Source organism: Zonotrichia leucophrys, chromosome 1A, assembly GCF_028769735.1.
Source record: "Zonotrichia leucophrys gambelii isolate GWCS_2022_RI chromosome 1A, RI_Zleu_2.0, whole genome shotgun sequence".
Classification (NCBI taxonomy): Eukaryota; Metazoa; Chordata; class Aves; order Passeriformes; family Passerellidae; genus Zonotrichia; species Zonotrichia leucophrys.
Genome location: NC_088170.1, coordinates 57,587,585 through 57,607,961, shown reverse-complemented (window position 1 = coordinate 57,607,961; position 20,377 = coordinate 57,587,585). Strand labels below are relative to the sequence as shown.

General features: G+C 38.1%; 1 protein-coding gene across 1 annotated transcript in view; it reads left to right on the top strand.

The window, feature by feature from the left end:
• Positions 1 to 20,377, top strand: part of SLC2A13 (solute carrier family 2 member 13) — a 146,384-nt gene that overhangs the window by 32,282 nt on the left and 93,725 nt on the right. The window lies entirely within an intron of this gene.

Genomic DNA, 20,377 nt, shown 5'->3' with positions numbered 1-20,377 from the left:
TCATATTTGCTCGAAACTTTGTGTTCATGTGTGTACTTATAAAACAAGATTACAATTTGATTGACTTTCTGTGCTCTGCATATTTTTTTCTTTGCTTTCTGTAAAGAAAGTATTGACCTGAGAATGTCAACTAAGGCTCTTAAACATTATCCTTGATAGGAAAATACTGGAGTTTCTCAGAGCTGGTGGAAAGAAAGATGGATGTTACTTTAAATCTGTGTAAACTGAGATTCAGCATCTGATAACACCTATTCTCACTGCCTTATGGAGCTTTCTTTGAATCTTACAATAAATAATTATGAGTCTAGAAAAAGATATTTGACATATAGTTGAAGAATTTTTAAAATATTCATCATTAGTGTGAAGCAGGGCTGGGGTTTTTTTCCCTCACGCACAGTTTTGAGGCTTTGGATACCTTTTTCCCAGTACTTCGGGGCTGGGAAATGAAGTTCATTAAAGCTAATTTGTTAAAAAGATGAAGTGGGTATTCATAGAACAGCTTGGACTTAAGAGTCCCGTGCTTAGGTTCTTCATTCTAATTAGGGATTGCGGTATTCACTTCTGTGGAAAACCACTTAATGTCTAGTACTAAAGTTTAACACTTTGTAGAAATAAAAAGAACAGGCATTTGGTCTACTCAGTCTCTTGTTTTCCATCACTGGGCTATAGGGTATGGCCTTGCTTGTCACTCCTAAATCTTTTGTCATGATGCTTCTTGACAATTGTGAATCAAATGTGGTGTTGTAGGTGCAGTAGGATTGACTCCATTGTTAAATAAATCCTTTATATATTTGTAGCTTGGACTGGGACACTAATTGTGTCATCAATCAATGAGATTGTTGTCAGGGATGTGCAGGTCTTTTGGTTCCCCCTACACACTTCCCCAAAAACTTAATGTGTTCCTGGAGTTAAGTTAAATCAAATCAATCACATTTCCTAGGAGAAAGCTTGGCTGCAGACAATCAGTGTTTTGCTCTCAGGTAATCTGCAACCTCAGAGCTGTTACCCAAGGGCATTATAAAAATGAGTAACAAGTATGTGCTGTCCCATTTGTTTTAAATTAGCAGACAGGCATTGGGCAGCTATGGTCACTTTTGATTTTGATTATAATTGTACTTCATCTCATTTAACTTAAGAACTTTATTGTTGTGAAGGGGTATTTTGTATGTCAGCATCAAGACATACATTGCTTTTGTTACCTTTCTGTGACTTACAGGTGGTATTTACAGGTGGTGTTAAATTGTAATTGCTTTCATTTCTGTGAGGAGTTGTTTGGGTCCCCAGTATTGAATTTTGCTTGTGTAGTGCAAAAGCAGCTTTCTGTTCGTGGTTTCACTGGCAGGTTTTCAGGCATTGGCAACTTAAACATGTGCATCTGCAAAGACTTTGCATTTTATTTTGCTATGGGTATATTAGTTTGGGTGGGATTTTTTTTTTTGCTTTTTTTGGGGGGGGTTATCTATATTAATGGGAAACTTTTTTTTTATTACTTTCTCCTATTTGTGGCAGACCATGTGTTAAAATGTTGGTTAATAGCAGTGGCAGATCACTGTAATTCCGATCAGACATTTTGAACCTCATTCCAGTTTCACAAAAAACTTTAATAAACCTGAAATGAGAGTGTGTGTTCATGACATTCAAGGAAAGATGACTTTGCATTCTGAAAATCATCTGGCTTACTTTTAGGTAAAAATGCCTTTTCCTTTGCTGTCTTTTTCTTTCTTGAGAAAGGACAGATGTTCTTTTTCATTGACTGATGCAGAGGCATCTTTGACAGTTCCTTTGAGCATCACTTTCTAAGTGAAACTAAGGTTGTATTTGACTCCTTCTCTGCAAGGGAGTAACACAGTGTAGCCATAACACCTTCTCCAGTCCTACACTAAAGAACTGTAATGCCTTTTGGAACTGTTTCATCAACTGCTCTCATCATGGAGGAGTGAATCATATGGAAACTTCATCTGCATTGTTGAAGCTACTTTAAAGTTGGGTTTAAATGTGTGTCATAAAACTAAAGAACTTCACTGCATTTTTCACATGACCATCAAGCAGCACCTGTCTTCAAAATGACAGAAATGCCTTCAGCAGCAAACTTCTGCTTCAGAAGTCTTTTATACAGTTATGGGATACCTGTTGAGTGAATGATTCACATTTCTGTATCCTATCCAATACATTTAATCAAATCAGTGCTGCTGATACTGATAAGCAGCTTACAGTTTAGCATTTTGAGATTGGCATCAGGAAAATAATGTATCTTTTTGACAAATACTTTCCTCATGACTGGTTATGCAAATGACATTTTTTCTGGCAGCTGTGGATACTGCTTTTGCATGCTCTGTTATGTACTTGCAGTGTGACTTCTGGTGCTGTATTTTGAGAAGTGGAGGGGGAGGGCATTGCATTCTGCAGTAACATTGCAAGACTGGTCAAATCTTGGTCATCATCTAATCATCTGTTAACATCAGTTCTCAGATGCTGTACTGCAAAAACAGGCTGTTTATAGGAAAATTGGAATGAAGAAGATTTTAGAAAAAGAGTGTTCCCCAAGAGTTGAGATGCAGTGACCTTCCCCCTCAACTATGCTATAGACTCACAGATTCCCCAGTGCTTGGCTTAGGTTCTGAAGCCTCATGGAGAGGAAAGGGAGAGAATGGTCAGAAGGGGGTCTGCAGCTGAGAGAAAGATCAAAGACATTGCTGGGAGAGCATTCTGGCACAACTCTTCCTAGCAAAACAAGTCTGACTCACACTGCTTTGAGTTGTAGCTTTTAGTACAGTTAAGGCAGAGGTTCTGTAGTGCACCTTAGTTTAAAATAGGCAATCAAATCATAGCAATGCAGGTAAGCACTGGCACAGGGACTTAATTGCAGAATCAAAGATCATGGAATAGTTAGGGCTGAAAAGGACCATAAAGATCATCTAATTTCAATCCCCCTGCCAAGGGCAGGAAGCTGTTTACTGGCAGCCTCATCCAGCCTGGTCTTGAACACCTTTAGGGATGGGAAATACAAAACCTCTCTGGGCAGCCTGATCCAGTGCCTGAACACCCCCACAGTAAAGAATTTCCTCTTGATATCTAATCTAACTGTGCATTCCTTCATCTTAAGGCCATTCCCCCCATCCTAGCCCTACATGCCATGTTAAAAAGTCCTTCTCCAGCCTTCTCATAAGCCGCCCCTACATACTGGAAGGTTGCTCTAAGAGATCTCCAGAGCCTTCTCTTCTTCAGGCTGAACAGCCTCAGTTCTCTCAGTCTGTGTTTGTAGGAGAGGTGCACCTCTATGCAGTCAGCTGATTCTCTGCATTCATTCCAGATCCACATCTGTCTTGTGTGGGAAGCCCCAGAGCTGGCTGCAGCACTCTAGGTAGAGTCTCATGAGAGCAGAGTAGAGGGGAGGAATCACCTCCCTTGACCTGCTGGTCACAGCTCTTTGATGCAGCCCAAGATGTGGTTGGCTTTCTGGGCTGCTGGCACACACTGCTGATTCATGTCCAGCTTTTTGTCCAGCAGCACTCTCAAGCCCTCTTCCCCAGGGCTGCTGTCAATCCATTCTGCACCCTGTCTTTGTGTTTGATATTGCTGTGACCCTGCTGCTCACCTTGCACTTGGCCTTGTTGAACTTCATGAGGTTCTCACACACCCACCTGTAAAGCCTGTCAGGATCCCTCTGGATGACATCCCCTTCCTCCAGAGTGTCAGCTGCACCACACAGCCTGGTGTTGTCAGCAAACTTGCTGAGGATGCACCTGATCCCACTGTCCATGCAGCTGTCAAAGCTGTCACCATACTGACCCCTGAGGATTGTCACTCATCACTTCTCTCCACTTGGACACTGAGCTGTTGACTGCAAGTCTCTGAGTGTGACCATCCAGCCAATTTTTATCCACTGAGTGGTCCATTATCAAATCCATGTCACTTCAAGTTTGGACAAGGCTCTGTTGCAGGACCCCATCAAATGCTTTACACAAGGGGGATGATATTTTTTGCCCTTCCCTTATTCACCACTGCTGTAACCCCATCCTAGAAGTCCACCAAATTTGTCATGCTGTGGATATAGATGAAGTAGCTTGTGCTCTTAAGCAAATTAAAGTGTGGGATTTGTAATGTTAGTTCTAGAGCAGGCACTTGGGAGTGAACTTAATGTGGTGGTTTGTGCATGAAAATAAAGCTGCCTAGCAGACCTTTTGTACAAGTTTTACTGGCTGCCAGTCTAGTAGTCACTTCTGACTAGAAAGAAATCATTATAGCATCCAGTTGAGATGTTTTAAATGATTGTTAATTTTCCATATGCTGGACAGTACTACAATGTTCAATGCAAATTGGAGAAAAGTATCTGTTTGTACTGTCTTTCTGGGTGCAAAGTGTCTTCAAACTGCATGGGTTTTCCTCCCACCCCTGCAGGTAGCTGTCCTCAGCTGTGATGTGCCAGGATGCACGGATGGTATTTCACACAAAATCAGAAGTGATGTGTTTGGTACTGACTTAGCATCTTGATGAAATGAACGTCATTTGCATTAAGACTAGACATTTATTTTTGTGTAGGTGAAGGACGTGTAACTATGAATTGTAATTAGGAGAGTAGTGTAATCCCCCTCCAGCCTTATTTTTCCCACATTTCTCTAATCTGTGAATTAGGGTTGAGATTCTTGAGTTGATCTGCTCTTCACCTTTGCCTTTTGTTATCTGTCATTATGCGTGTATATGTGTCAGCTTCTGATCATGAAGATGTCTTCTTTGCACATGTTCTGCTTGCTGATTTTGCCATGTAAAACTCCTGGGGCTCAGTGGTGCATGGAACCATGCTGCCTCTGTGAAATTCAGTGAGACATTTATAAAATTGATCATTACAATGTAACATTGTTAACCTTCCATTCTGTGCCTGTACCAGAATGTTATGGGCACTGTTCTAGATGAGACATTTTCCTGTGTTTTCTTTATTTTAATGCACTTTTGTAATAGCTGAGCTTTTTTTGTGGCACAAAGAAAGATGCCACTCTTTCAGTCTTGTAGGCTTGACTCACTTTTTTTGCTGTATTTCCTATTTCAACAGTGAGTCAGTCTCCTTTTTAACATTTTGTATTTCCCTGTTGGAGATATATGTGTTATGACAGAAAGGTAAAACCACCTCATTGCTTTTAGGTTTCAGCTAGTAATTTTGTCCATTTAACTGTAAGTTAAAATATGACATTATGAGGCAGGAGATCTGGACCCTCAGTCTTTCCTGGTTCCAGTATTTCTATTTCTGCACCGTTGCTTCTTAAGTAATATTTTAACTTGTTAGTATTCCTGGCTGTGGCTTTGGTTGGAAACATTTGATATGCATCTTTCTAGGGAGATACTTAGAAGCTTGCAGTGTTTTCATTCTTATTCATAATTCTCCTCTTGCTTCTGGGAGTGCTTTTTATCCCAAGGCCATTGCCTGACATGCTTGATGTTCAAAAAGAGATAGTCATGCTTATTATTATTGGACATCAGCTGGAATCCTATTTAATGAAATGTGGTAATTCTGTGATGCTCTGGTAGGGCTGTGCAGATCGCTGAATAATTCCACTTTCAGGCACTAAAATCCTTATTTGGAGTTAATTCTTCTTTTCTGATAATCAGTGGCTTTTATTGCCTGTAACCATGAAGTTAGATGGAAGACTCTGGGGCAAGAGGAAACAAAGGATTTGGGTTAAGGGTTTGTTGAAGAAGTCCCCAGATACAAAATGGGTGGTAGTTGTGTCAGCCTGAAATTCTTGCTTCTGGCAAAGCAAATGCCAGTTCAGTTCCAAGTGGGTTTTGCTTTTAGGTTTGTGGGACACTTGGCTGATGTAAGAATGGAATGTCTTGGTTTCATTCTTGTACTTTAACCATTTTATACATAGAAGTAGTACTTTGTTCCCTCAAGAACAAAAATTCTTTCTGTGTATGTCTCCACTGGAGTTTGTTTGGAGGTGAACCCATTAAAAAAAGAGCACTCCTGGTTAATTAAAATTCATACAATGCAGGCAAACAGAACATGGAGACATTTGATCTTGAGAAAGTATACTAACAAGATTTAGTGTACAATCAGATAAACAGGAAAAAACTTTCTACACAACTTGGCAAAGAATATTGAAAGTATGAATTATTGCATGTAACAATTAATAGAGAGAGAGAAGACTTTTGGTTCCCTTTAATCCTTAAAGTCTTTTAAACAACTAACTTATTCTTGCAAATATGACCTTTGAAGCATGTAATTTATAAAAAACATAATTGTTTTTTGCCTTGTACAAAAAAGTGACTGCTGTATTTGAAAAATTGTAGGTTGTTTCTGGTATCTTAGAGCTCTGCTTATACTTTAAAATCATGCTGTGAGTTTGTTTACCTGGTAGAGTGTTTCAAGTTGGCCTTGCTTCAGTGGCTCATAACCAAAACTAATCCCTTAATCTTTCACCTTGTTTTTTGATGTACTGGCATAAAGTGAACATTTAGCTGGACATGGTGGTTAATGGCCAGTCTGAAAATCACAGATCTAAAAATCACAGATGAGTTGTGTGTTTTGGAACAAGTTCTGTTTTCCTGAATTCCAGACAGATTTCATGTATGGTAGTCCTAAAGGGCAGGAAAAGCAAAACCTGGTAAAACTTCTTCCAAGTATAGGGAAGCACTGAAAGGCAGGATACTTTCAGGTTTAGTTTTGTTAGGTCTACTATGAAATTTCTGGAAATACATTTAGCTTTTTATTGACAGTGTTAATAAACTTTTATTAGCTCACAGCTTCTGAACCCTACAGAAAATTCAAGCTACAAGTCTGAAAAATAACATTTAAAATACTTCATCTCTTATGATGATTCAACAATAGATTTGAGCATAATGAATTTGCTTTAAGCCAAATGACATTATTCACAGAATGAACTTGGATTTGCTGATATTTGTATAGTTCAGAACTGCTGCTCTTCTAAGCTTGACTGTGGGACTGCATATATAGAAACAGTATTGGAATGCATCACTGAACATCCTGCTGCACCCCATGCTTTGTTTAGGAACAGGTATCTGTTTTGGGAAAAAATAGGTTTCAGTGTGAAAAAATATTGGAAGAATAAGACTACTAATTAACATCCTTTTATCAGAGAAGGTGGTTCTTCTAAATCAAAAACTGTCTAAAGAAGAGGCAGTGAATAAGGATAGTGTGTTTCAGTCAAGTCCAAGGGAATAGGAATTTGTAACTTGTGCTACAAAAACAAACAAATCCCTATGCTTCTTCCCCCTGCCCCTTGGACAATTTAAAATGGAATAGTTGATTTTTCTTTCCTAATATGAGCAACCAAAATTAGACATTTTTGGCTGGCTCTCAAGTGTTAAAATTTTCTCTGTTTCATGTTTGGGATAGCTACAGAAATTTATATTTATAGAAAAGTATCTATTTCTTTTAATACAAAAGCTACTAGTTTTTGGACTTAAACGAGTTGTTCCAACTGACCTTGATCTAGATCAGTTGCTAGAAGGCAATGGCTTCTGGCCCCAATTTCCATGTCTTCTCAGAGCTCAGTTCAGTGCTGGAAAGTGATAAGCTAGACACATTTCTTGGATGTTCTAGAAGTAGTGCTTAGTTGTATAACTTGGGTTGTTATCAAAAGTCTTCTATATAATAGCATAAACTTCAAACAATACTTCTTATATTTACAGTAGTGCCTTCTCAGTCAGGGGAATACCCCCAAGATACTGTGGTGTGTGATGAAATTTTGGGAAAGCTGGCCAAAAGATTCCTGCAACGTTGAACTTGAAGGGCTTGAGGGGAGGGACTATTCTTGATCAACAAAAAGAAAAGTGGATGTGTATAGCATGAGTAATAGTAAAAGAAACAGAAAAAAATTAAAAAGAGTCTGCCAGTGTGCTGGAGGGCAGCTTGGGTGTGAACTGGATGCCAGCAGTGTGGTAGCTTGGTTGTGCTAGAAATGGGAAACCTGAATTTCCTGAGTATTCTTGTGGGAGAGGTGGGCACACACTGCCTTCACAGTACATTTGTGTTTTGGGGCTTGTGTTATTTCTGGCATGGTTACACTGATGTACTTGTTCCTCATCTGAAATTGTGGATCTACTTTTCCTATTTATGTATATCTTTTTTAAGGAGTAATAAAATTATGGTGCCTCTAGAGCTGCTAATGGTATTCAAAAGCAGCTAATTAGAAAAAGGGAAAAAAAAGGCCCGGTTCTTCATCATTTCTCTGCTGAATCTAGCATCTGCACTGAATACACAATTCTAAGTCAAATGCTCCTGCCTGAGCCTCCTGTTTACATGCAACAGGGATTCAGACAAAATATAGTGTTGTGTGAAAATGTTAATGGGTATAGGAGAAAATTTTTTTATAGACTGCTGAGGAATATTTTTAACACTTTGCTAAGCTTAATACTATGGTTCTTTGAGCTAGCTCTTAGAGCAGGTTCCATAGCAAAAGTTGGAGGTAATCTTGGTGCTTCTTTGCTCTCAGACCTTGTGAAGAAATTCAAAAATAGATGTAAGGATTTTAATAGCAATATTTATATGTAAATGCTCCAGACAGATAGTTGGGCAGTCTTTGTCTACTGGTCTCACTTTAGCCTTTTCAATATAATAATTGAAGTTATTATTGTTATTCTTTAAAATAATGTTGTTTTGCAGTGTTGTATGGCTCTTTCTCTGCAGCATTTTTGTGCGACAGGTTTTGCACAAGGGTGGGGCTTGGTCCACCCAGCAGATGTAAATGATTGTGCAACAGCAATAGTTCTTCTTTGATTCAATAGTCAGGTGAACACAGTGTTTATACAGCCTGTTTAATTTGAAGTATTTTTTAATAGGAAGAAACCATTAGAGAGGAAAAAGGGTTACAAACAGTGTTTGTGCTTACTTCTTTTACATAAGGCCATGTTCTGCTCCTACAATACAATAAAGTTTTGTTCTTTCTGGAGACCTTCACCACGGCGTTGTCTCCTGATTTTTGTCCAGCCTCATCTTTTTGCTTGTCTTTTAAAATAATTGCATTGTGTAGTTTTTTTTTCCTCCCCCCTCTCTCTCTCTCTCTCTCTCTCCTGCTTTCCAGACACTTTGTTCTTCTAGTGAACCTGAAGATCTTGGTTCAGAATAAGCAGCTGTGCTTGCACACTGCCTGATAGTTAATCTAAAGTATTCATGAACTGAGCACTTTGGTAAATCTTGTCAACCAGTGTGACATCTACCATAACTGACATGCTGCCAGATGAGGATTGTGTTTTGTTTGACAGAAGATGGATTTGGAAAAAAAACAAACAAAAGCTTTATTGTCGTTTGTTGCTGTGTATGTTGCTGCTGTGATTTCCAAACTACCTGCGCTCCTTTACACGAATATTTTCAAGCTTTCCCTAGGTTAAGAAAGCAAGTTGTTGGGATTATTCCTTTGGAAAAAAATTGAAAAATTGTATGGTACTTCCATGTTGACTATTTGACTAAAATATATATTTAGGCCTAGTGCTTTCATATAGGAGATGAGAAACATATTCTTTCTTTACATTCATTCTGTTTGACTGTAGTGTTTAAAAATGGTGAACCAGTTCAGAATTTTGTTTTATTCATAAGTTTTGGACAATAAAAATGTTAGAATTCAGCTTTCCTTTTTGGTCATGTGCTGTTTGTTTGAGTTTTTTTAGAAGTATACCCATAGCCATTGTGAGGCTCAACAGCTGTAGTATGGTAGCCTTGCTCTTGAGCCAAATTCCAAGGAAAGAGCTTTCACTTTGTGTAATTTCACTCCAGAACAGGAAGGGTGAGCACAACCTCTGCCTTTTATCATCTGAATGAATGCATCTGGGGGCTTACTCTTATTTGGGGATCTCTATAAGTGAAGTGTTTTCTAGGAATTTTTTATACTATTTTCTACTCTAAAATATTACAAGTCTCCTGGAAAATGTCCATGTAGATTTGAGAGGATTTATATGGTTGAAGTATGTGTGTGTGTGCATGAGATAGCTAATGCTTCATGAATAATTCACAATGAATATTTTTTCTAATTAATTTAGACTTTCTTCTTGCCATTTTTACTATGAATTTTTTGGAAGTTGTGGCTTTTACAAGTATTTAACTGTATTTCAATCGTGTTCTAGAAATACCTGCACAAAGCTCTGATTAGCTCAGCTAACAATTCAGAAAACAATTACAGAAAATTAAAAAAAAAAACAAATCAGTATGACTGGTCCCTCTCCACCCCTGTGTTCAGGTTTTCCTTTTCCTGAAAACCGAACCAACTTCTCTGCAACAAAAACCACTGGTCGTTTTTTAGCACTTTTTTCTCCCCCTCAGGAAACTACTGTTCTGTTAAATGTCACTCCACTGTTCCTGTAGTGGTCATTTTGTGTATGGTTTTTTTCCTTTGAACAGTTAGACTAGCCAGAGGTAAATATTGCATTTGTGGATAATGGTGGTTTCAAAAATTTTTGTTGTTGAGTATTTCTATTTAAGAAGAAATAATGTTTTCTAAGCCAGTATAATTTAATATCCATGGATGTTCAAATATTTTCCAAAAGTCATATGGAAAATGTTGTTATCTAGTCAAAGTAAGTTGTCCTGCAGTGCAGCCATGGTGATTTATTCATTTTCTTTCTCCAATATTGTGGATTATATTTAGAATTGTTCTGTAATTTAATGTTGGGAGAACTTGAAAGTTTTTTTCCTTTTCCCAGCCACACAATAGTGAGTATTCAATTCCTCCCTTAGAAAGTGGACTTCAGGCCAAAATTTAGCATTGGCAAACCTTACATGCTGTTATTTTCCCCCACTTTTGTTTCAAGTAGATAGAATTGCTGAGAGCTCAGGTTGCTGTATTGCATGTAACAGTTTCAGTATGTCCAGTTGAACATGCTGCATGTTTACTCTGCCTTTCCTGGTGAAATGAGTGGTTCTCCCATTTCCCATTTTATTCTAGAGGGTCACAAGGCACCATTGCTGTAACATCAGCCTTGCTCTGCTGGTGGCCTTGCAGAGCTGGGCAGGGGCTGGTGGGAGCCCAGTGCTGCTCCTGGGCTGTCTGTGAGCCCCAAGCTGTGTGAGCTGGGACTGGGAGGACTTCAGGAACTTCCTGGCCTTGTAGAACAGCACTTCAGTCTTTTACAGAAATAGTTTCGATCTTTCTTTTGGTACTAAAACTGCATGAATATATTTGGGTTTTTATTAGCACTGGATGTCTTTAATTTTTTGGTGTGCATTCTCCTTGGTGTCAGTGGCTTTAAAGAGAACAAAAATACCATTCTCTTCTATGTGTTCTGACTTGTTTCCCATCTCTTATTGAACACAGAAAGGGTTAATTACAGTTATTTAATAAAATGGTGCATGATTGCTCTGAACATTACTATTGAAGTAAAAGTCAGCAAAAGTATACTTAAAATTGGATTGATTTAAGAACTTTAATAATTTAAAAGTAATTCTGTCCTTTTGACTTTATGTAGAGTAGATTGAAGTAATTAATTTTAATATAAATGTTCTATTAACTATCTTATCTAACACAAACCACATATGAATTTTCATAGTAGCTGAGGTGGATGTAGCTTATGTTAAAAGTATGCAAGTATGGATGTGTAAATGAATAAATTTTGTCTTGTGTAGTGTATGATATAGAAAGTAGACGATTGAGCCAGAAGACTTCATTTTTAGTTAAAGCAAATTTACGTTTCTATGGCAATAAAAGCAAATTTAAAATGTAGGTGGTTCTGACTGTTTCTGGTCTAAAATAAAGGTGGCAGTTGCAGAATAGTACATTTCATAGCCAAAAAAACTCCAAGGTTTTGATTAAAGAAAAATACATCTATATTGCTCCATACTTAATTTTTAAAATGTTTGGATTGTAAGCTCCTTCTGATATATATACTTTTCCCTCCTCCAATTTTTCCTTTTTTCCACTGTGCGTAATAGCAAAGATATATATAAAATCTGCATATATGCACATCTTTTATCAAGTAGATGTTAAGTATCTTTAAATGGTGATATTTATTACCTTTGCATCTTTCATAATTTGTTGAGACTTTAAATTTTTAGTGCTTGTGAAGTGATGATTATTTTTAGTAGTACTCAAGAGACAAGAGGCAAGAGACAAAGACCATGAGATTGTGGTAGGGTGGGTAGGGGATAGCAGGTTGCAAATAAATGTAATATAATGAGAAGTGATAATCCTACTCTGATTGGCATTCAGGATAAGAATGGAGACACCATTTCATTCCAGACTAGATTGTTCAGGGCTTCACATCCACTGAAGCACATTATTAGAATAATCCATTATGGAATACCCAAATACCACCTATTCATGAGTGAGGCACCTCAGATTTATCATCCTGTCTGTCATATGTATATCATTCAAGCTGGGTGCTTTTTTGTGCTCCAAATCTTCCCCAGATCTATAGGCTAGACTTCAGAGAACTCAAGATTCAGCATCTGTGGAATTTTGTCTTTTTAAAAAGGGAGTATGGACAGCCCAATTCATATATTAAAGATTATATTATGCAGCCAGAATTTCTTGTTATTAAAGCACAGTGTGCATACATAGAAAGCAAGTAGTATCTTTTTGGTCACTCATACATTTTAATTTTTTGTGCCATACCCTGACAGAGCTTTACAGGAATTCAAATTCATTTAGCAGGATGGGAACATGTGGTACTAGTACAAGGTTGAAACTGGATCTTTCCATTGATATAATGTCAGATTTTGTAAAGTGTTCTTTTGCAACAATAGTCAAGATTTTCTTAAAGTTACAGCCTGGAAATATTTTGTGTGAAAATATCAGCCTAAATTTGCAGAGATTCTGGTATTATCTACAAGGTACACAGTGATTGCCTCTTCACACTGGGTGCTTACATGGCTGTCCTTGATAATTCAAATAATTGGTGTTAATTAATCAAATACAATAGATGAAATATCTTGAAATACATAGGGTTTGTGCCACCTGATTGCTGCCTGTGGCACTGGGATAGTGGATTTGTGGCCCAGTTCCTATCTAGCAGGGACAATCCAGACCTAAGCAAAGGATATCTGGGTATCTGACCTGCTGGGAACCAAAGAAGCTGCTGGTTTTGAATGCTTTATCACAGAAAACCAGCAAGTTTTATATTATGTGAATCTGTAAATAAATGCACCAAATTATGGTTGGTAAATGATTCTGTAAGCCTAGAAATAATGTATGTAACTCCAAAGCTGCTTCATGATAATATGTTGACATGCAGTATTAGATGTAAATCCTGGAAATAAACAGAAAGACACATTTTTAAATGTAGCTTCATTTATTCTATATTTGAATGCAACTGTAGTGTGACCAGGCAGAGGAGAGGAGATGGAATTTATATTTTTTGTTATTTAGTTATTATAAGGCAAATTGTTTGTATTTTACAAATTTGAGTTGTTATCACACAGCTTAGTGTTCTGATCCAGGAAACATTCCCTGCAGTCTGCAGCCAGGTCTGCTGTGCTGTGAGAGCCTGGCTCAAAACACAAAATATCATCTGGGCTGAATAGCTCTGTCTTTGACAACTCCTCCCAAATGTGGCTGATGGAGGCCAGGATATTCTCTGTTCAGATGCAGGCAGATACACATTAAAAACATGAATGCTGAAAACCCTTCATGAGTCTTTCATGGATTTGGATGCATTTTACTAGACTACAGTTTATAATGGATACATTAAGAGACATGGCATCACAAAAATATTTTAAAATAAGGTGTTCTAATATGCTTTGATTTTATAACTTTTTTCTTATCAGCTGAAACTGGTTTTCAAATTCAACTGAGAGGATTTTTTTTAAATGTAGATTTAATAAGCTTGCACTCTTCTGCCCTGATGATAAACTTATGTTCTTTTCTTCCCTAACTTCAGTAAGAAAAATTGACCTGCAAAACCTGTATATACCTTTTCCCTACACGTATTTTGGAACCTAATGAATCTGAAGAGAGGTGTTCCATTTTAGCGGCAGTTTCAAAGCAGATTTCTTTTATCTTGACTTGGATAATTTCAAAGTCTTCTTTTCCTCCTCTGGTTCTTCCTAAATGTATTAATTTTATTTGGTGATAAAGCTTTCCCTCTAACTTTTAAATATTTTTACAAATCTGACTATTGTTTTATGCTGAAATCAGTTGTAGAACCCATTTTTGCTTATATTTTGTAATAATGATATTGAGACATTAGTGATTAATGATATTGAGATATTAGACAAAATTTGTGAGTTCTAATTGTAAGACATAATGAATAACTACTCATCACTTTTGTGTCAATCTGTATGTATGGTATCATATGAAAAAATGAAATATTTTGTTGCCATGATGATAAGAACAGTAGGTTTTCAATTTTGTTTTTTTTTTTTTGGTAGCAGCTTATAATAGTTGAAGTAACTGCAAAGGGGAAAAGTGTTATCTGCAACTTGAGTTCCATTGAAAATATAGGCCTTGAATGACATGTAAACTTCTTTTATAACAGAAGGTGCCTTTAGGGCCTGAATTGTACTAGTGCATTACAGCTAAACTTTAGCTGTAGAATAAACTTGGATTTGACATTTAAATTCATTCAGGAAGGTTTTAAATTTATTTGTTCAATTGGGAGAAAAAAATTGCTGGTGGCTTACTTAAAGGATTTAATTACATGGAGTACAGGCTCGTGTTTTTCTTTAGGGAGTGTCTGTGTGGGTTTTTTCAGTGATTCATTTTACTGTGTAGTGAGAGCAGAGAATGTTTGGTGTAGCCTGTAAGGTCTCCGTGTATTTTCCTACATTATATTTCTTAGTAACAGTGTGTAAGAACATTTGTTACTACAGTAACTGCACCACTACTGTGATAATACATCAGCAAAGTTTTTGTGTTCAGTAAAGTAGCCTGTAATTGTGACCTACTGGTGAGCCTTAAAACCAGAGGATTTTGCCCTTTCTTCTCTTCTCAGAAAAAACATTTCTTGTTGAACTCTAATGTTGGGAAGCACAGCATGGAACCAAACTCCTTAATATCTCAAGCAAACAATTTTCTCCTATTTTCTTCAATTTGGAATGTTTTGGGCAGGGGATGTATAAGATGGGCTGCAAATAAAGGCTTCAATTCCTCTTTTAGCTCTTCCCCTGGGTACTGGATAGCCAATAGGTGGTGGTTCTTACTCAGTTTCATTCATGAGGGATGAAGATCAGCTTGCTCTTTTACAGGATAAATAGTTGAGGCAGCATGATTTCATTTCTGGTAGAATTGAGAATAGACTCATTGTATGAAATCTTCTGACTTCAGCACATTTCTGACACAAAATAGTTCACACACTGTAGATGTCACCTATGGATTTTGCCTACACCATTTACTATTACTGTTACATGGCATCTTCTAGTGGCAATAAATGTGCTGCTGGATGACTTCTTGTCTCATTTACTACAAATGATGAAGGGACTCAAGTGATTGCAGGCAGATAGTTGCACATTTGGGTTTTCTTCATTAACAAAGTGCATGTGTTGGTAGCATCAAAAGAGCATTCAGCTCTTTTAGTGTTAGAAGGACATGCAGAAGTGAAGTGTTCACATTTTTATGGAAATTGAAGCTTTAAATTTTCTGTAATTCTGCTCATGTGTTTGCTTCTGTAGTCCCATTAGCTGTGTCTTCGTTCAGCAGGAATCAACAGCAAGTGTCTAGGAAAGAATAGAACTGGAGTCTGTATGGTATTTTACCTAAGTAAATATCATATATATATATATGTCCATACACAAGAGTTTCTGAACATTTTAGATTTACTATCCATGAAACTCTCTGGTCACATGTAAACTTTTAGTACATTACACCTATTTAAATGCTAGCTGTTGATTAACTCCAGCATGGAATGCAAGTGTTCTATTCTATAACTAATTTTTTTTTAATATGAGTTTTTTTCATCTTTTCAGATGTGTTCTTATGCATTTAGTCTGGTTGGGTTTTTTTTTTAGAGTAATAACTAAGGTCTCCAAAAGTTTACAGCAACTAATTTGGGTTTTTTGTAGAGATTTTTTTGGTAGATTTGTCTTTTGTTAACAGAGTTCTTCAGTCTGTTTCAGAAAAAATATTTGTAATTTTGCAATGGATTAGGAAATGCCTCTATATAAAAATGATGCATCTCTTGACTTCTGAACAACGGTATTCTCAAAATCCTTCATGCAGTGAAGTTGTAGTAATCCCACTTCACAGAGAATGAGCAGACAAGGGCCTGGCACCAAGGAAGTTTCTAAGGTTGCCTGAAGCTGGTGATGGGATTCCCACCAATACCTGGCAATACTAGACCATCCTCAAACTCTGAAGCTGGAGCACAGGAGCCTGCTGTGTGCCCTGAGGGGAGGGCAGTGGGGGTGTGCCAGCCGTGGGTGGAAGCTCTTCAGAAGCTCCAGGCATGGATGTTGGCAAAGCTGGCTCCATACCAACACTTCTGTCAAATGTGCCCACGTTGGTGCTGCTAAACTGAGCAGTGTTCAGGCTGTTATTCCATGGTGCTTGAATAGAGTCCCACTTCATTCAGGGTGATGTTCTCTTGAACATCTTTGTTTGGAGGCAAGTTTGAGTAATCTCTGTGCAGGTGAAACTGCAACAAATTGTCTCTGTGTCGTGGTTGGATCCTAGATGCTGGGGGGGATTTCTCTGTAGTCTGTAGGTCTCACACAAGTCTGAAACAACCAGATGGGGTGGGACAGGGGCTCTCTCAGACAGTGCCTCAGCTGGCTTGACTGTTGCATTTGAAGCTGATGCTTTGATGCGTGTTCTTTCACAAGCTTAGGGTGCTGTAATGCTGTTCCCCAGTATTTTAGAAACCCAGCACCATCAGTGGAGCCTGGTCCTTCTCGGGTGCTCTAGCTGGTCAGAGTGACCCCGAGATATGTTAGAAAGTCTGTTTTCCCAGCCTGGCGATCGAAGAAGGAGTCAGGGCTCTTCATTTCTCAGTCTCAAGGTTGTTTATTATCTATCTAGTATTTTATCTATAAAATTCTTTCTCCTGTCCTGCCGAGGTCTGCTCAGCAAGACAGTCCAAGGCACTCTGCCTGCCCCCAGGGCAGTGTTATCTTTTTATACTAAAAACTACGTGTACAACATTTACAGTGACTTTCCAATACCTATCACCTATGTTAGACAGTGAGCTTCTACTCTAAACCAATCTAAAAGTGCCAACATCACAGCAAAAGATGGAGGCCAAGAAGAAGAAGGAGAAAGGCTGGACATGCCCAGATTCCTCCATCTTGCCCTCTGAAGCCCCATTCTAAAAACCCCAAAAATCTATTTTTCACCCCGGGATAAATTCACTGTCATTCCACTTAAACTTTCATGGCTTGTAATCCTTCATATAGAGGTTGGTAATTGTTTTTTCCAAGGGCTGAATCAAAGGAATAGGGGTCTTGGGCTCTGTGCCAAGGTCTCTGAGCCCCCTGGGCAGGGGCTCGAGTCTTTCAGGGCAGCCAGAGGAATTCCTGGGTTCCCACAAGTCCTGTGCTCTCTGTGTGTCAGCTGAGCTGCCATGTAAAGATGCAGTAACACTCTTACAGTCTCTTTAAAAATTAATACTAAACAACACAAAGCAAAAAACTTAAAAGCAATTGCCAAAAATTGCATTAGATGTCTAACTAGGTCAATGCATCCCCAAAGACAGATGCAGACAATCACTTGCATTACATCTTGACTGGTTCAGAGGTGAAATGTAATTTGTATAAAAGGCTTTCTTAGTCAAAACAGGAGTCACAAATTAATCCCTGATGCATGTTTGAAATACAGACCTCCAGAACGATGAGTTCTAGGGAATGCTTGTTGCCCTGTCACTTTTAGTTTCTTCATATTTTCTTCATTTCTTTAACCTGTTTTTATAACTTCTTGAGATTTGCCATTGGCTTTTCATTTCTTTAATTCTTCTTTAATCCTATTTTGTCAGGATAAGTATTGCTTGTTTCTTCTACTGCTTCAGAAACAATGACTAATGAATTGGTATCTGCAAGGCACGATTAGGAAAAATTGAGCTGAGATTTGCTACTCACAACTGCAGGTTTGCAAGTTTGGCTGTACCTTAGGGAAATCAGAACTCTGAATTTTGCCCACGCTTATTTTTGGTCTGTATCTGTTGTGTCAGCCTACCTTAAGTGAATTTTCTTTTCTTTTATAGCTTGTTTACTAGAGGTCAAATCCAGAAGGGCACAGAGTCTTGTGCATTAGTCATTGAGAGCAATGTCCTAAACTTTGCCCCTGTGTTAGCAGGAGGTGGTGATCACTCTGTGTTTAGGCTGATTGTTTGATGCTTTCTGTGATAGCATTGTGCCATCAGGGAACATTTCTGGTGAAACAGTTCCCATTTAGTGGAGTGCACCATTTGTGCATCAGTGATGTGGTGGTGCATCTCAGCAATATCTTACCCCGAGTTAATGTGCAAAGGATCAGTCTGGGCACTTTGCACATGCTATGACACTGTTGCCATAATGGAAGGAAAAACCTGGGCTTGTAGAAGCCACAGCTGAAGTTTCCCCAGTAACTCTGAGAGTCTCAGGAGTCACTGAGAACAAACAACCAGACTCTGAAAAAACCAGAAGGGAAGTACTTTTTCACATGTTAAAAATGTAGTTTTAATGGCACTGTACTTCTTTTCCCCGCACAAGGTTAAGTTATTTACTGAATCTTTCTCTTCAAACCTTTTTTGGGCTATCCATGTCCAGAAAGATTTTTAACTTCCAGGGCAACCAAGACCATCGGATGCTCTTCTTTGGTATACCTAGGAGGGATGGGTGAAATGTTCAATCTGAGTACATATTTGTATACATTTACAGGTAAAATTTACTTTTTTTTCAACTCTTGAAATTTACTATGTGCACTGAATGCAAGAAAAATGCTTTTAATATGCAGTATATGGATTTTTTCTTCTTTTATATATAAAATATGAAGTGCACTTCAAGAAGTAACTGAATTATTTGAAGAGTCTTGCATTTATTCACTTTTCTTTTTTCTTTGATGCCAAACCACTGGTATCACAGTGTTGCTCTTTGACAAAGCAAGAGAAAGCAAAAAAATATAAACATTTGAGCTTCCTTTATTAACTGAAAAAGTATTATTATCATGATGGAATTTGTTTTGGTTTTCAGCTCTTTAGTATCTGCGTGTTTTTGAGACTTGCCTTCCAGCATGTACCAAATGTGAACAGTCAAAATTCACTTTTTCAGTGACAGAAAAATGTCTTTATTACCTTCTTAGATATTTCTTTCCATCCTTGTAAAATAAGGGAAGATGTTGGAGATGCAGATATTAGATCTGTATCACAGTGCTTGAGACTGGAATAACTTATTTTGTTTTTAATGTAAAGACTTTTCTTCTTTTCTTCTTCTTTAAAGTTCTACAGTGCATTTGTAGAAAATTTGTAATCTATACTGTCTTTGCAGTTGGCCCTTGTAGGGTCATGTCACAGGCAGTTAGTGTCATTGATGAACTTTGAGATTATAGAGAAAATACCTGGACTTCTGGAGGAGTTTAGTGTAAATAGAGTGTAGTGTTAAGAAGGGTTAAGAGACGTGGTTTACATGTTGAAATTGGGTAACAAATGCTGAGTCAGGGTTGTTCTCCTACAGCAGTGTGTTAGGAGAGCTTCCTTGGCTGAAGGTGGTTCAGTGTCACCTTGCACAAATGCAAGGGCATCCTGGCAGTCTGAAATGGTCACTCAAGTGTTGATGTCTCTTTTCTAGACACAACTATATGTTTTTGCTATTGTTATGTCATATTGGCTGCTTTTGAGAGCTGCTCTGTACCTGAGGCCTGGGAAGAAGCGTGTCACGTAGGTGACATTTGTGATGATTGTCTTTGTCCACGGAGAATAGAAGAACCTCTCATTTTAAATCACTGTCATTGCCATACCATCTATCAGACATGAATGGTGAAGTGAAATGCTGCTCTTTCAATCACAGAATCGAGTTCCTGTCCTTCACTGAGGAAGGTCACATGTTTAAAATCTGAATTCTTTTACACTGGGGGATGACATTACTTCAATTTCTTCTGGCTGTGCTAACAGGTTAGTTTACAGAGTGAATTATCTGGAAGAATCAGTGTAAAAAATACTCAGAGTAAAAAATACTCAGACTCTTTTCTTCTAATAAATAGCATCATGCATCACATCTTTGGAGGCTTGCACTTCATCCATAAAATATTGTGTTGTATGTGGTGGGTACTGGTGGAAGGTCTGAGCACACACGAGTGAGGCATGAGGCAGAGGGTTGTTGGGTGGTTTTGGGGTAAACACTTGGCAGTGGCATAGGATGGCATCTGTGGAAAGCACAGAGGAAAGAGCAGTTGCCTGACTCAGCTGCAAAGCTTCCGAGTGCCAGAGCCAGATCTCCCCTCCTGTGTCCTTTTCCAGTAAGGGCAGCATGTGTTGATGTCCTTTGTTGGTATGTGTGTGGGATTGTGCCCCTAGATCATTCCTCTCCCACAAG